The 16,384-nt window shown below is 47.9% G+C and overlaps 1 protein-coding gene across 4 annotated transcripts in view; it reads left to right on the top strand.

Annotated features, from left to right (window-relative positions):
• Positions 1–6,124: 6,124 nt before the first annotated feature.
• The window catches only part of CAMK1 (calcium/calmodulin dependent protein kinase I), a 94,701-nt gene continuing 84,441 nt past the window's right edge, over positions 6,125–16,384 (top strand). For 3 of the 4 annotated variants that reach the window (XR_012788593.1, XM_075574385.1, XM_075574387.1), the window contains exon 1: positions 6,125–6,236. The gene's annotated coding sequence lies outside the window, so the exon portion shown is untranslated. Of the gene's footprint in view, positions 6,237–8,087; positions 8,169–16,384 lie in introns of those variants that run through there. The other variant, XM_075574386.1, reaches the window with a different exon arrangement.

Raw genomic sequence — 16,384 nt, 5'->3', positions numbered from 1 at the left:
GGTTGGCGGGGCGGGTAATTGGGGTGTGCTAGATAAGCTTCCCTGAAAAGGGGAGTTTTCAGGGAGTTTTTAAATGACTGGAAGCCAGCTCATATTTTAGACGATACGTCATTGACATGCGGTTACTGCACTGGCTTCTGGGAACAATGCAAAATGCGGACCGTACCATACATATATTATTAACGCCCCAAAAGGGCCACGTCTCACTGGTGCATTTCTGCCTATATTGTTGGTTGCACAATGTGCAGCATTCACTGCCAAAGTGCTGATAAATAATTCCCGTTATTAGGACAGGCTCCTGCTGTTGGCTTATTTAGATGTTCCTGCTGCAGGCACTGGGCTGACTGATCTATAAATGCATTAGCAAATCTACCCCAGGGTCAGGATAGGGTTGGTGGTGCTGGGAGGAAGCAGAGGGGGAGGGAGACAAGGCTGCAGTGCAAAGAAGCACAATCCCACTTCCATTTCAGGCACGTGGGGCATACATGCCACAATGTGTGGGGGAGAGGGCTCCCGGCAGCTCCTGTTTAACCGCAGCTCGGGTCACAGGTGTGGCAGGAAGGATGGAGACAAACTGCCTACAGACACCATATTCCGATTATAAATATTCCCTGTGGGGCCTGTGTCTGTCAGGCTGCTCCCTGTGTACTGCGGGGCATTGGCACTATTGAAACAGTTCAATTGTCATGGAAAGAAAGATAGTCTGTTACCTCTGTGTGGTCCCCATTCACTGCCTAATGCATGGGGCAGCCAAACTCCAGTCCTCAAGGGCCACCAACAAGTCAGTTTTTTTTAACGGATATCCCTGCTTCAGCCCAGGTGGCTCAAACAGTCCCTGCTTCAGCCCAGATGGCTCAATCAGTCCCTGCCTCAACACAAGGCTGAGCCTCTGTTTGAGCCACGTGTGCTGAAGCTGGGACATCCTGAAAACCTGACCTGTTGGGGGGTGGGGGGGGGTGGAGGGAGTTTGAAGACTTGAGTTGAGCACCCCCTGCGTTATGTGGTTAGGCCCCGAAAAACAAGAGAAATACTGTCCACTGTTACATTTATTTACATCTGTGTTTGTCAGGGATATCCTGAAAACCTGACCTGTTGGTGGCCCCGAAGACTGGCGTTGGCCATCCCTGACCTAATAAAATATCAACCCATTCCTTGGTGTTCAAAGGGCAGTCGAGGGGTTAAGGTTCCCCTGACCTTGCAGTGTGCCGCATTGCACCAAGCGTGTGTTGGCACCAAACACAAAAGTTCATTGTAAACGCTACAGGGCAAATAATAATTGAACCTTTGCTACTCCAATTGTACAGCACCAAGCGCTGTGTACACAGGCAACACTGAAAACAAAACAACGACATAAAAATGCCTCTTTGAATTTTTGAAGTGGGGTTACCAGAAGGGTAATAACCAGCTGGTAACCACATTACTGCAGTGCCTTACTCTATTTAACCTGCACGCCACCAACAGTTAACATGTGGAATAGGGGTGCTGCACCCCCAGATACGCTGTTACCTGATGTGCCTGTCTCGTCCTAAGTTCACTAGGTCTGCTAATGCTCTTATATACGTGTCTGGTTTCAGCACCTGTCTAGAATTCCTTGCACTTCTGGCTACACTTTTCTCTGGTTTATTTGTATCTATTTGGGTGTGTGCCTCTGTCTACACCATGTAAATGAGCATATGATGGGTATGTCGCAGACCTGCTACCTGCATCTTTATAGTACAGACCTGCATGTGCTATGGGATAATAGGTGCACTTTAGTTCCTCCTGTATTTAGGGGATAGATGAGTTTCCAAGTGAAAGTTACTCAGAAAGTTCTATTGAATAGAATGGCTTTAAGGGATTATTTGTACCCTGGATAATGTTGTCCCTCTATTTACCCACCGTGCATGAGAGCAATGCAGAAGGGATTCTTTTGGATTTAGGATGTTTCTTATATCTGGCACCCCTGGGTTTCACCAATTTCACAAGTGTCTGCTATCCTTGTGATCTTGGGCAAGTCACATTATTTCTCTAAAGCAGGGCACCAAACATGTAATTGTAAGATTTTTATATTTGGGACGCACTGTGCAATCAAAATTCTATATTTATTTGCATATATTAATATACACACATTATAAGGGGGAATAAAATCCCACATAAAAAACCCGTATCACACCTACTTTGAGGTATTGGTAGGGATGTCACCATCCGTTGCTCCAGGTAACTGGAGTCTCTGAGCTACAAGCAATAAAAAAAACCCCTGTGGCGTCTCTCAATTCCGATCATTTGCCTTACTCGCCCCCCTCCACTGGAACAAACTCCCCCACCACATCCAATCTGCCCCCCCCCCTAACTATCTTCCGAACGCAACTCAAAACTCATCTCTTTTCCATCACATTCCATGATCCCCCATTTACCTCCTTTCCAATCCTCTCCCTCACTCCACCCTCCCCAACGCCCATGATCTCCCTTACCCTCACCCCTTCCTAAACCTTCCCATAGCCGCTCCAATACCCTCCAAAGTCACCCACCTTATAGATCCAATTGACACCACTGTCCCCACTGTCAGACCCATCACCATGCCTCCGACCAGATTACATCCAGAGACCTTACCCCAACCCCTGCCCACCAACCAAGCAAGCTCTTAAATGCTCCCAACCCATAGCTCGGTCCATAATGTCCCCTCCCTGCCCACCAACCAAACACGTTTTACTAATTATGTACAGCGCTCTGGATAAGGGGCTATACAGTAAGTCCTCGTTTTACGACGCTTCGCTTTACGACGAATGGCTTATCCGACGCTGTCCAATGCATCCCTATGGCCGGTTTTACGACGCCAAAATGGCTTATCCGACGCTCTTACGACGCTTTGCAAAGTTGCAACATTATGTAAATCAGAAGGCTGCAGTCAGAGAAATCATCCAGATCAGTCTGTGTGAGGGTTTAGTGGGGTATTTATGCCTTTAAACATGTCTAACAGTTTTATTATACAGTTCTGGATTCAATAAATATAATATTTACATCATAATGTATGTGTGTGCAGCATAATCTTATTGTTTGAGTAAAATATTTTGTGTATTTTAGCGTTAAAAATGCCTTCAGGAACGGAACGTTTGATTTAAACAGTGTTCCTATGGGAAAACGGGTTTCGCTTTACGACGCTTCGCTATCCGACGCCATTTTGAGTAACGCATTGCGTCGGATAACCGAGGACTGCCTGTATAAATGTTGTTATAAATAAATAAGCAATGATTGCAGGAAGGAGCTGTCCCCTGCTCCCACTCTGGTAGAAAGGGGTTCATAAGGAACAGCTGTTGTAGGTCCAGAACCCCCAAAACAGATACTGTGCCTGTTAAATAGGTACATTTGGAGTGCTGGACTGTAGTTGGTAGTGACTAAGGCTGTGCTTATAGTTAGGGCTACGGCGACGGCAACGCGACAGCTTGCATCAGCTGTCGCCGTCACAATAGCGATTCATGCGCTCTGGTGGTGCAGGAGACCAGTGGGCGACCGGGGGGCGTGGCGGAGGTGGCAGCCATGAGCCGTTCGCCCTCAATGGCTGTACCGCTCACGTGCCGGTGACATCACGCGTCGATCACCGAAAAAGTCAAAATCCTTTGACGACCGGCAATCGCTCCGCCGTGCCGTCGCGGGTGCCCATAGTGGGCGCGACCTCGATGGCGCGACCGCCGGTAGTCAAAAGATTTGGACTTTTTCGGCGATCGCCGCGTGACGTCAGCATGTACTTGCTACGGCACTGCGCGACCTCGCAGTCGCCAGTACTGTAAGCGCAGCCTAAGCCATGACTGGGCAGTGTTAAGCAGTTAATGGATGTACAGCAAGGCTGGGAATGCAGTGAGGCGGCTTTAAAGGAGGAAAGGGAAGTGTGAATAAGCGCGCCACATTGAAGTTTGTGTAATAAGGGACGCCGAAATCTAATATGAACGTGTGATGTCATAATGAGCGATGAATGATTTGCTAACACTTCGAGCTGAATGGTATCTCCCGCGTGACTGCTCTATTCCTTGGTTTGTATCCTCTCTGCTCTTGGCCGGGCAGGGAAAGATGCTCACTGACCTAACACGTGTCGTTGGGAGATTAAGTAACTCCTAGAGGGGTGAGGGTCATGGTGTTATGAGATGACCAGGCAGTGTCCTAACTTTATTTTAATAATGTAGTAAGGCGACATCTATTGTAAAAGGTACTATTACACTCTCGTACAAATCTATTATGTTTTTATGATTGATTTAATTATAGTAATTATAAGTTCAGGCATTACACATCAAGGCACTAAAATACAGGATAATTATGCGTCCCGGCAGACCTTTCCAGGACAACGGAACAAGTCAAGGAAATAAGGGGCAATCCTATATATATAAGGGGCATTTGGCAACCCTAAGTATGAATAGAATAGGTGAGAATGATCACGGAATAGAATAGGAAGACCTGAACTTCACACGGGGATCAAGGAACCAGGCAGAACAATGCAGTTCAATAAAGAGAATTTATTTTGTCTGGAACCAGCAAACACAGCACAAAATCACATACAGAGCTTACACTCACCAAAACAGGGAATACAGGGGGATCCTAGCTCTTCCCCCCCCATCTCCTCTCTCTCCCCCCCCATCCCTCTCTCCCTCCCTCCCTCTCCTATCCCCCCTTCACTCTCTCCACTCTCTCCACCCCTCTCCTCTCTCCCCCTTTCTGCTCTCTTCCCTCCCCCCACTCGTCCATCTCCTCTCTCTCAGCCCTCTTCTCTCCCTCTTTTTTCTCCCCCTCTCTCTGCCCCCCTCCTCTCTCTCTATCCCCCCTCCTCTCTCTCCTCTCTCTACCCCCCTCTCCTCTCTCTCCCCCTTCTCTTTCCTCCGACTCCTCTTCGAGCCCCACTCCTCTCCCCCCCCACTCCTCTCTCCCCCCCCACTCCTCTCCCCCCCACTCCTCTCTCCCCCCCCTCCTCTCTCCCCCCCCACTCCTCTCTCCCCCCCCACTCCTCTCTCCCCCCCACTCCTCTCTCCCCCCCCACTCCTCTCTCCCCCCCACCCTTCTCTCCCCACCCTTCTCTCCCCACCCCCCACTCCTCTCTCCCCCCCCACTCCTCTCTCCCCCCCCACCCCTCTCTCCCCCCCCACCCTTCTCTCCCCCCCACCCTTCTCTCCCCACCCCACCCTTCTCTCCCCACCCCCCACTCTCTCCCCCCCCTCCTCTCTCCCCCCCCTCCTCTCTCCCCCCCCCTCCTCTCTCCCCCCACTCCTCTCTCCCCCCACTCCTCTCTCCCCCCCCACTCCTCTCTCCCCCCCCACTCCTCTCTCCCCCCTCCCACTCCTCTCTCCCCCCCCCACTCCTCTCTCCCCCCCCCACTCCTCTCTCCCCCCCCCCCACTCCTCTCTCCCCCCCTCCCCCACTCCTCTCTCCCCCCCCCCCCCACTCCTCTCTCCCCCCCCACTCCTCTCTCCCCCCCCCCCCACTCCTCTCTCCCCCCCCCCCACTCCTCTCTCCCCCCCCCACTCCTCTCTCCCCCCCCTACTCCTCTCTCCCCCCCCCTCCTCCTCTCTCCCCCCCCACTCCTCTCTCCCCCCCCACTCCTCTCTTCCCCTGATTCCTCTCTCCCTCCCCACTCCATCTCCCCCCCCCACTCCATCTCCCCCCCCACTCCATCTCTCCCCCCTCCTCTCCATCTCCCCCCCTCCTCTCCATCTCCCCCCCTCCTCTCCATCTCCCCCCCCCTCTCCATACCCCCCCTCCATCTCCCCCCCCCCTGTCCATCTCCCCCCCTGTCCATCTCCCCCCCCCCCCCTGTCCATCTCCCCCTCTCCCATCTCCCCCCCCTCTCCATCTCTCCCCCCCACCTCTCCATCTCTCCCCCCCCCCACCTCTCCATCTCTCCCCCCCCCCCCCCACCTCTCCATCTCTCCCCCCCCCCCACCTCTCCGTCTCCCCCTTCTCCGTCTCTCCCGACCCCCTCCCCCTTCTTGTACTCCTGCATCTCCCCAGCCCCTGACAGGTGGTACTGTGATTCTGCATGAACACCTTCCCCCAGAATAAAAGTTTCATTCTAACAGCAGCCCCTCCCCCCAGGCAGAGGACACGCCCCCTCCTCCTCACTCATTGGCTCCCTGCACCCTAGTTATCCCCAGAGCCTCCCCGCCTGTGCTGACATCAGCCCTGGGCTGGGATGGAGAGGCAGGGACTGCAGCCAGTGACTGCCACAGCTCGGAGAGACAAAGAGCTCAGCCTGTGCAGACGTGTCACTCAGAGCCCAGGTAAGGCATGCCTGATTAACACCTTGCCTGCTGGAAGGATGAGCACACTGCCGGCCTTTGCGTTGCTGACCCTTCCAACAGCAAAGGGATCAAGATACATGATGTGGCTCAGATAATCCGTGCTATAGCATCCCCTGTACTGTATATGCATGCTGTGCCTGTAAACCCATTATCTCTAGCTGTATATTCCTTTCCTGTGCTCTCAGAGCATGCATGTGCCTTTTCTCAGGCTTCTTATGGTATCCATTAATATAACATCCTGCACCTGTAATACACACACCAACTGCTATACACAGTGCCACCTATTCTGTGCTCATTGGACCAGTCTTCGCTGTCATGTTGGGTCAACGCACTAGTCTTAGGGGTTTACAGCTTGGGTTTCCTATGAGAGTGAAGGGTGACCACTTATTTCATTTGGCAGCACGCCGGTGAGGTATTTCCTTTCCTATTATCTGATTTTTGTTTGTTTGTTGATGTATTATAATTCTCTGTACTGTATGGTCTCTTTTGTAAAGCACTGAGTACACTGTGGGCACTGTATATATATATATATATATATATATATTTATATATATAGGCAATACGATACCGCATCAAGACGAAATATCAGAGGCAGCACTCCAAATGGTAATCAAAATATTGTATTGAATCAACAAGACATCATTCCAACGTTTCGGTCCTCAAATGGGACCTTTACCACAGCACCTTGATAAAGGTCCCGTTTGAGGACCGAAACGTTGGAATGATGTCTTGTGGATTCAATACAATATTTTGATTACCATTTGGAGTGCTGCCTCTGATATTTCATCTTGATGCGGTATCGTATTGCCTAAATAATTTTATAGGATTTGCACCCAGTATTTTGTTGATTCGGACGGAGTGCTTGTGGTTCTTTCAAACTGCTATATATATATATATATATATATATATATATATATATATATATATATATATATATATACACACATGCAAGTCTTGTTGCCTTAATGCAGTTCAACCTAAAGTGACCACATGGCCCCAAGTAACAAGGGACATGATAAACAGTTCTATTTTTGTTTTCCTATACTCTGTACAGCTTCCACCGAAGGAAAATGCGTAAACAATGACCAATATATACAGCGGTAAACACAGACGCTCCGATGCGCGTCTCATATGACAAATTAGTTGATTCATTTCCAAATGGCTTTTTCTTATAATTATGGGTCATTTAGTTAATCTTTTGCCCAAAACATATTAAGCTGCCACTACGTCAAGGTAACACAATGAGCAGGTGCCTACACTACCAATTTGATACTGTATCCTTTGTATTTATAACTTGCTAAGATTGTGTATGTTTCATGGCAAATATATAGCCTAAACTGAATGTGTGTATGCTCTGGTTATCTGTATTCACTATTGATATTGAGTAGAATAATTGGCTTGTAGGGCGGTGTATTACTGTATGCAAACTCTCATAGACTTTTATGATTTCAATTTAGCCGAGTGTGTATTTAACTGTAACCCGATTCCTTATGTCCCTGTTCTCTCTTATTGTTAGAGAACATAATAGATACACAGAAGTTGACAGAATGGGACCGACCACTTGATACACTGACAGTAATTACCCCATGTTCTACACTTTCTGTAATGCCTTACACCCAAAGTTATGTGATTTACCTGCAGCTCTGTGCCACGTGACAGACTAACAGGTCACCATATATACGTCCGGCAGTGTCCTACACCTGCGTGTCCTACACCTGTGTTAATGTACGTGTATCCGTTCTGCCTCGGCTTCTTGGTTTTTAGTTGGTTATTACAGTTTAACTTGAAAAATACCCTTCGTGGTATGAATATTGTGCTGGCTTTTACCCCCGCAGCATCTTGAAGTTTAGAAGCCACAACAGTGTGTGTCCCACCAGGGGTACTTTTACCAACAGTGATCCTACTGCACAGGTGATGTTTGATCTCTGTTTTGATAACCTTACAGTTGTGAAAGAGGTATTCTTGTGCTAGACGATGTATATATGTGTTTATATGTCATTACTGTGGGACATTACCATAGTGTATTTGAATCAAGAAGCGGTTGGCTCAGTTGAGTTCAGTCTTGTGGTTCTTGCATTGTCTGTCTGTCTATCTGTCTATCTGTCACACACACGACAGGCACTCCAATTTCCAAAGGTGAGATTTTATTTCTCAACGTTTCTGGTAAAGGCTCCGTTGGGAGCCGAAGCATTGAGGAATAAGATCTCACCTTTGGAAATTGTCTGTCCTGCTTTTCTACATCGGATGTGCTGCTTTGCAGACACCTGGATAGCTGCACCCTGCCTATTGCCTTTAACTTTACATGTGAAATATACTGTAGTGTGGAAGCCAACTGCAGTCTTCAAGGGCTACCAAGAGGTCAGGTTTTCAAGATATCCTTGCTTCAGCACAGGTGCCTCAATCACCGGCTCAGTCGAAGACTGCACCACGTGTGCTGAAGCAGGGATATCCTGAAAACCTGACCTGCTGGTAGCCCTTGAGGGCTGGAGTTACCCCGCTGTAGATTCTTAAAACCACATGCTTGCTTTCATCAAGGAACTTTTCCAGTTTCAGCCTAAATTCTCCTCTCTGCAGTCCCTGCACCTACGCTCTCTGAGCACATTCTTTAGCTTAATTACTCCAAGTACAAAAAGGCATTTGTGTTACGTCCTTTTGATCCTTTAGCCGTACTAACATTATTTCTACTAATAAGCCCTTATAAATCCCACGTGTTTTTTTAGTAACTGATCATAGTTATCCCACGGACTGTATTTTCAACTATATGAACTACATCGCAGCATGATGCAAAGTGTTTAATCCGATAGGAATATACCAAACACGCCACTATTATTTCATTTGGTGGTCAGACCCGTGGCAATTAATGCAGGCGTTCCTTCTCTTTATCGGATGTAAGATCACAGAGTTAGACGTGCAGGGGTTGTAGTGAGTTGTGTACAGGCATACCCCGGTTTAAGGACACTCACTTTAAGTACACTCGCGAGTAAGGACATATCGCCCAATAGGCAAACGGCAGCTCACGCATGCGCCTGTCAGCACGTCCTGCACAGCAATACCGGCTCCCTACCTGTACCGAAGCTGTGCGCAAGCGGGGAGACTATAGAGTCTGTTACAAATGCGTTATTTATCAGTTATGCACGTATATGACGATTGCAGCACAGTACATGCATCGCTAAGTGGAAAAAAAGTAGTGCTTCACTTTAAGTACATGTTCGCTTTACATACATGCTCCGGTCCCATTGCGTACGTTAATGCGGGGTATGCCTGTACACTTTTGGAAGTCTTTTCAAAGAATACAGGCAGTGGGCTCCTAAAATCTATATAATAATATCGTCCTTTGGAGCTGCTTTGGGTGCTGCCATGTTATTGAAACCCCTTTCCTGCCAGAAGGGGCCTGCAAACCACTTTTTTTGGAGGTGATGGTATAATGACTTAGCCTGAGATGGCACTTGATACCCCAGGAGGTCCCTTTTTGATCTAGATTTCGCCTGTTGCTGAGAAAAGGACCTCCGAGGTTTTTATGCGCAGGTTGTCCAAATGAGCGGAGCATAAAAAAACCCCGTGCTCTGCTGCTAAAAATAGCTAAACATTTCCGCCTCTTTTGATTTCCGCCTCTTTTGTACAGTTGCTCAAAATACAGACGGTGTGTGGATTCCCCCTCCCCATTCATTGATGGGGTGTTGATATGCAGCTGGATGCCAGGCACCCTGTGAGGGATACCTGGCCACTTTAAGGGCTCTGCTGCCAGAAAGGGACCCTTGTCTTAACCCCATAGCTGCTCCTTTCTGGTAGCAAAAGTGTTAGGACAAGTGGTCGAAGCACTATAGATAATAATTGTTCGTTCTTCTATAGCACTGCTAGTTATACGTAGCAGTTTACAGAGACATTTTGCAGGCACAGGTCCCTGCCCCGTGGAGCTAACAATCTATGTTTTTGCTGCCTGAGGCACAGGGAGATAAAGTGACTTGCCCAAGGTCACAAGGAGCCGACACCGGGAATTGAACTGAACCAGGTTCCCCTGCTTCACACTCAGTGCCAGAGTCAGAGTCTTTACTCACTGAGCCGCTCCTTCAGCCCAAGCTTCAGCACCAAGCCAGGCAACAGTTTGTTTTTGTTGGGGTGTGTGTGGGGGGGCATTAGATGCAGCTCAGCACCCCCCAATATGATAGATGGTGGCAGGCTCCAATCACAGTGCGTTAACACTTGAATGCGTGTATGTATAACCCTTTTATACAGGAAGGTGGGAAATTCACACATAGTTTTCAAAAGGATTATGCTATAAGAAACAAGGGGGAGATTTTTTTTTTTTGTTTAATTGGACTAATTCTAATATTTTAAAACTATAAGAAAAAAGTACTGGAACTCTTTACCACTCTATATCCTCGCGGTATCGCCACTGGTAGCAGGGCAGGCTATAGTGATTTTTATTGGCAGTCAGCCCAAGGTGGGGCCTGCAGAGGAAGCTCATGACACAATAGTTTTTTTGGGGGTTCTATATCTGCCTGTATCCCTGCGTATAGTGTACAGCAGTGGTTTTCAACCGGGGTTCCGCGAGCACCCCTCAGGGGTTCCGCAGCCCCCATTGGGGGAGAGCCGGGACAACTCTCCCACCTGTCCCAGAACCGGCGTCGCGGCGGCACCCCAACATAGCAGTGACTCGGCGTCTCCTGAGCTAAGCAGCAGCAGCCGGCAGCTCACTGCTAGTCTTCTCTCTGCCTGCTCCGGTAGGGGGGGAAAGATGGGGGGAGGGGGGGAAAGATGGGGGGAGGGGGGGTTGGGGTTCCATAAAAATCGAATTCTGGGGTTCCATAACCCAAAAAAGGTTGGAAACCACTGGTGTACAGAGACAAACTGGTTAAACTTTGGGAGATGCTCAATGGATTCTGGGTATCCCAAACTGTCTTATGATACAGGATGGGAGGGGAGTTATCTGGTGAAAACACAACTGCTCTGCTCATCCCGAGTACTAAAAAGCAGAGGTTGAGGAGACAACCCCTTCTCTGCGATGTAGGATATTTTGTCGCGGGCCATTTTGCCGCAACCAAATCTCCGCCGGCCTGTAGCGCCACTCACCTCACTGCCAGGACATCTCTACGCCGGCCGCCAAGGTAAGCCCCTAACCTTACCCTAAAACCCATAATCACAGCCCCTAATACCAACGCTACCCCCTGCCCTAAAAACATGAACTCCTACCCTGACCGCTAGAACCCCTTAAATTAACACCTTATTGGCGGTTGAGGGCCCGGCGGCAGAGCGGTGGCGGGGTAGGGTCCCTTGGCCACCAAAATTCAGATTCCGCTTCTCTGCCAAAGCAATATGTTTCAGGTCCTGATAGCGACTAGCCCAGGGGTGGGCTACTCCAGCCCTCAAGGGCCACCAACAGGTCAGGTTTTCAGGATATCCCTGCTTCGGCACAGGTGGCTCAATCAGTCTTCGACCAAGCCACTGATTGAGCCACCTGTGCTGAAGCTGGGATATCCTGAAAACCTGACCTGTTGGTGGCCCTTGAGGTCTGGAGTTGCCCACCCCTGGGCTAAGGGGTTAAGCAAAACCAACTCCTCTTCCCTGGATGCAAAGGGGCAAGTTCTATGGACATTTCATGTCCCAATTCCTGGCAAAGTTCTTAGCCGCACCTTATTGATTTGCTTCTGAGCGGAAATGGACGGTTAGGCTGCGTCCATGGTGAGTGATGCCGGGCGGAGGCGCGCTGAGGCTGAGGGAAAGCGGGTGCTTTCCCTGGCCTTTGACCGCGCGCCGTCCGGGGGTGTGTCGGGGGGCGGGCCAGTGACATCATGGAGCTGGTTCGGCCTCATCGGGCGACCCGCTCACGTGAACGGCCCTGCGCTCCAATGAGCGTGAAAATGTAAAATTTTGTTAAGACTTACGCACGCTTGCGGAAGCGAGCCCCTGCTAAAGCCGCTCTCATTGCGGCTGCAGCGGCTCAGTGCCGAGCGTAAGCGCTGACCATGCCCGAGGCCTTACACAGAATATTATTTGCATCCTATGAAGAAGGCGCAATTCATTTCTATGCTCTGTACGTGGCTGCAAGCTCCCCCCTGGTTCAGAAGGGGTTAAGTAGCTTTACCTATCAGTGCCTCCCTCGATTGTAGGCAAACTGGCAGCAGTATAAAGCAGTACTAGGTATGACTACAAAGCTTTCCTAGATGCAGTTTGAAACCTGGGTTTTCGGCAATGGAAGAAACAAGGTTTGTTAAGTTGGGATTCTTTTACACAGCTGGTCTTTCTGGCATAGAAAGGGTTAATTGTATTGTCAGATGCTGGGGGTGGGGGTGGGGGTGGGGGTGGAGGGGGGGGGGGTTGATCCAGGTTTTTTTCCTAGGATCCCTGGTTGAGAAACACTGGAATAACCCATGTACAGTTTAGATAACAGAGCAATATAAGCTCAATAAAACCCTGTCCTAATGAGATTGGTGAGTTTTTTTTTCCTCTCCCTTCTGCACCCATAGGTGCACAGGTAGATAAGGTGTCTTATTCAAAGTCATACAGAACCTGTGCACGTCTCCAACTACAAAGACCAGTACATTCGCCATACAGTTATCTCGGTTGAAAGATGCATTTTGAATTCCACAAGGTTCTGTGCTAATGGAATAAAACATGCCCAGTGTTGTAATGAGTCAAATGAACGGGTGGGGTCTTGTTTTCCTGCTTGGCTCGCTATGTCAGATAATGAGTTCAGTGTCTATCACAGAAGGGTGGGTGCCTGTCCTCATATGGCAGCTATCCTGGAATGAGCGGGTTGACGGGGGTCTTCTGTTCCCAGAGGCCTTTGCTGCAGGCATTTCCCCTCCATCTGTCTCGAGCAATCTGCTTACAACCCTTGTAAATGAGACAAATACAAATTCCTGATGTTGTTTAGCAGGCGTTTGTACAACACAGGGCCGCTGCATTTTTATAACCATGCTGGTGCCTATTCCGAGGAAACAAATGTAAGGAGCACTACATGTTAAAAACGAGACGCCGTACCTGACGGATTGGGACATTTTGGCCGCGGCCATCCTGACGCGACGAAGTCCCTGCCGGTGTTTAGCCTCAGAGTGACCCTCCGTCGCCGGCCGCTTCTACGACAGGGTTAAGTTTCAGGGTATGGGGTTAACTTTAGGGGTTTTTGTGGTTGGGGTAGGGGGTTACATTTTAGGGTTTTAGTGGTATGGGTATGGGGATAATAACTTTAGGGGTTTTAGTAATTAGGGTAAGGTTTTTAGGGTAGGGGGTAGTGTTAGTGTTAGGGGGTTTTAGGGTAAGGGATACAGTTAGGGACTTGCCTTGGTGGCAAAGCAGCTGGCGGCTCAGTGTCCCTGCGGCGAGGTCACTTGCGGCTAAACGCCGGCGGTCACTTGGTCGCGGCGAAATAGCGGCAACCAAAAGACCTAGACCAGTGTTTTTCAACCAGTCTTCCTAGGAACTCTAGGGTTCCCCCTGGGCATCCCTAAAGGGGTCCCGGCAATTTTCTGGTCATTTGAAAATGGTATCCAATACAGAAAAATGTACAATGCATCTAATCTCAGACGCGCTATTAGAGAGGGTTGGGGTTCCTTACAATGCATCTGATCTCAGACACGCTATTAGAGAGGGTTGGGGTTCCTTACAATGCATCTGATCTCAGACGCGCTATTAGAGAGGGTTAGGGTTCCTTACAGTGCATCTGATCTCAGACGGGCTATTAGAGAGGGTTGGGGTTCCGTACAATGCATCTGATCTCAGACGCGCTATTAGAGAGGGTTGGGGTTCCTTACAATGCATCTGATCTCAGATGCGCTATTAGAGAGGGTTGGGGTTCCTTACAATACATCTGATCTCAGACGCGCTATTAGAGAGAGGGTTGGGGTTCCTTACAATGCATCTAATCTCAGATGCGCTATTAGAGAGGGTTGGGGTTCCTTACAATACATCTGATCTCAGACGCGCTATTAGAGAGGGTTGGGGTTCCTTACAATGCATCTAATCTCAGACGCGCTATTAGAGAGGGTTGGGGTTCCTTACAATGCATCTAATCTCAGACGCGCTATTAGAGAGGGTTGGGGTTCCTTACAATGCATCAGATCTCAGACATGCTATTAGAGAAGGTTGGGGTTCCTTACAATGCATCTGATTACAGACGCACTATTAGAGAGGGTTGGGGGTTCCTCAGAATTTCACTTAGTGTTCCTTAACCAAAACAAGACTGGAAACCACTGACCTAGACCTTTACCTGATACATCGATGTATCCCATTGTCTTAACAAAAACTTCTTCTAAACTAAATGATGAATTATGGTGCTGACTCTAGTCAGGCTAAACTAAACACCGTTTGCGTATCACAATTTGTCCACTCGTTATTTTGTATCCAATTGGATCCCCTCTATCATTTTTTTGATAGTTACTCAATTTATGCTGAAACATGCAATGCGCCTTTAATTATTAGAAAGTTCTTCCCCCAGAATTCTTGAGAGCAGTTCCTCATATGATATCTTCATATCCCTTCTATGAACAGTATGGTAATGCATCTGTTCCTCTTGTTACAATGTATCTATCTACAAAAGAGACATGGTACTTTCGAAAGTGAATTTTCAAGGGGGAAATCCATCTTCGATGAAAGTGAGGACTGTGGCATGTTAGATAGGTTGATGGTAGCTCATTGATATATATATGACACAGGAGATGGGACAAGGGTTAAACAGAAGAATGAATCTGCATCACACGCGGAACAAGAGACAGTTCTGTCGGTGAACATTTCTCTGACTCTGGCCATAAGATGAACGATCTGAAGGTGGCCATACTCAAAGATAATCTTAGAACACCGAAAGAGAGATGGTTGCATGAATACAAATGTGTGCAACTGTTTGGGACACTTAGCGGTGGCCTAAACCGAGGCCGCAGCTTCATGAGTCACCACCCTGACACGAGAACTCTCTTCCCATGAGGGCTAAAGGCCATGTCTATACATACTGCGCTATATGAATGTACACACAGCTGTCACTTACACATACATATGTACAATGTAATTCGTTACCTATATACCAATAGGGACCACATAGTATCTACACACATTAATAGTTATGCAACACCCTCTTACATTTCTACACCTACCCACACCATTGGTATACACTCCCACTCCCCACACAGCGTTTGTAAAGCGCTGTATACACTGTGAGTGCTTTCTAAATTAATATTTACATACATACACATACTCTTCCATAACTAACATTCAGGGACCATTTAACACCTAAAGTCATAAATCGCATACTGCACAGGGGGGAGGGATAGGCTTCAGTCACAGATACATTCCAGGATGCATAGTTTTTTATGTAAAAACCTTTTGTGCTGTATCCATTGTAACATCGCCGGAAGAAGAGATCTCGAAAGCTCACGCAAATAAAAGCATTTCATTTGCCGCAGAACGGTATCATCTATTCGTTTTTGATTATTACACTCGGCTAATACGGTACAGATATATATATATATATATATATATATATATATATATATATATATATATATATATATATATATATATATACAGTGTTTGACAAACCTATACATTTGCACGCCCCGGGCGAGTGGATTTAACATCGTGGCGAGTTCCTATTGGCCCAAGCAGCTCACGTGTAGTACTAGGTGGCGAGTAGATTTTTTGGCGATTTGTCGACCACTGTGTGTGTATATATATATATATATATATATATATATATATATATATATATATATATATATAATATATCTATCCAAAATGTTGGAAACCACTGACCTCGATCACTGGCGTGTGCCATTCACCTTACATATTTTTCTGTATTTCCCCGATCCAGCCTTTGCCTATATCTAACATTCCTTTCTTTAAAGTGTAAGCTCAGTGGGGCACAGATTCCCTGGTCATACTCTTTGTCCCAAACACTTCTCTCCGTGTTGATGTTTGCGTAGCCCGTTGGCACTATGTAAATAATATTACGCACACATGGTAACCAGTTCTGTAAACGTTCTTATTGCAAAGCTCTGATTATGGCCCTTGTTCTATAAACTCCGACGTGGGTCATTGCCATCGCAGGTTGTAGAATAAGGGTCGATGTTGTCAGCTCTAAAGTAACACAGTGTCGAGTTCTTTAGGGGAAACTGCAGTAAGCACCATGGTTAATAAGA

This window comes from Ascaphus truei, chromosome 17 (assembly GCF_040206685.1).
Source record: "Ascaphus truei isolate aAscTru1 chromosome 17, aAscTru1.hap1, whole genome shotgun sequence".
NCBI classification, from domain to species: domain Eukaryota; kingdom Metazoa; phylum Chordata; class Amphibia; order Anura; family Ascaphidae; genus Ascaphus; species Ascaphus truei.
This window is presented reverse-complemented; position numbering and strand designations above follow the sequence as displayed.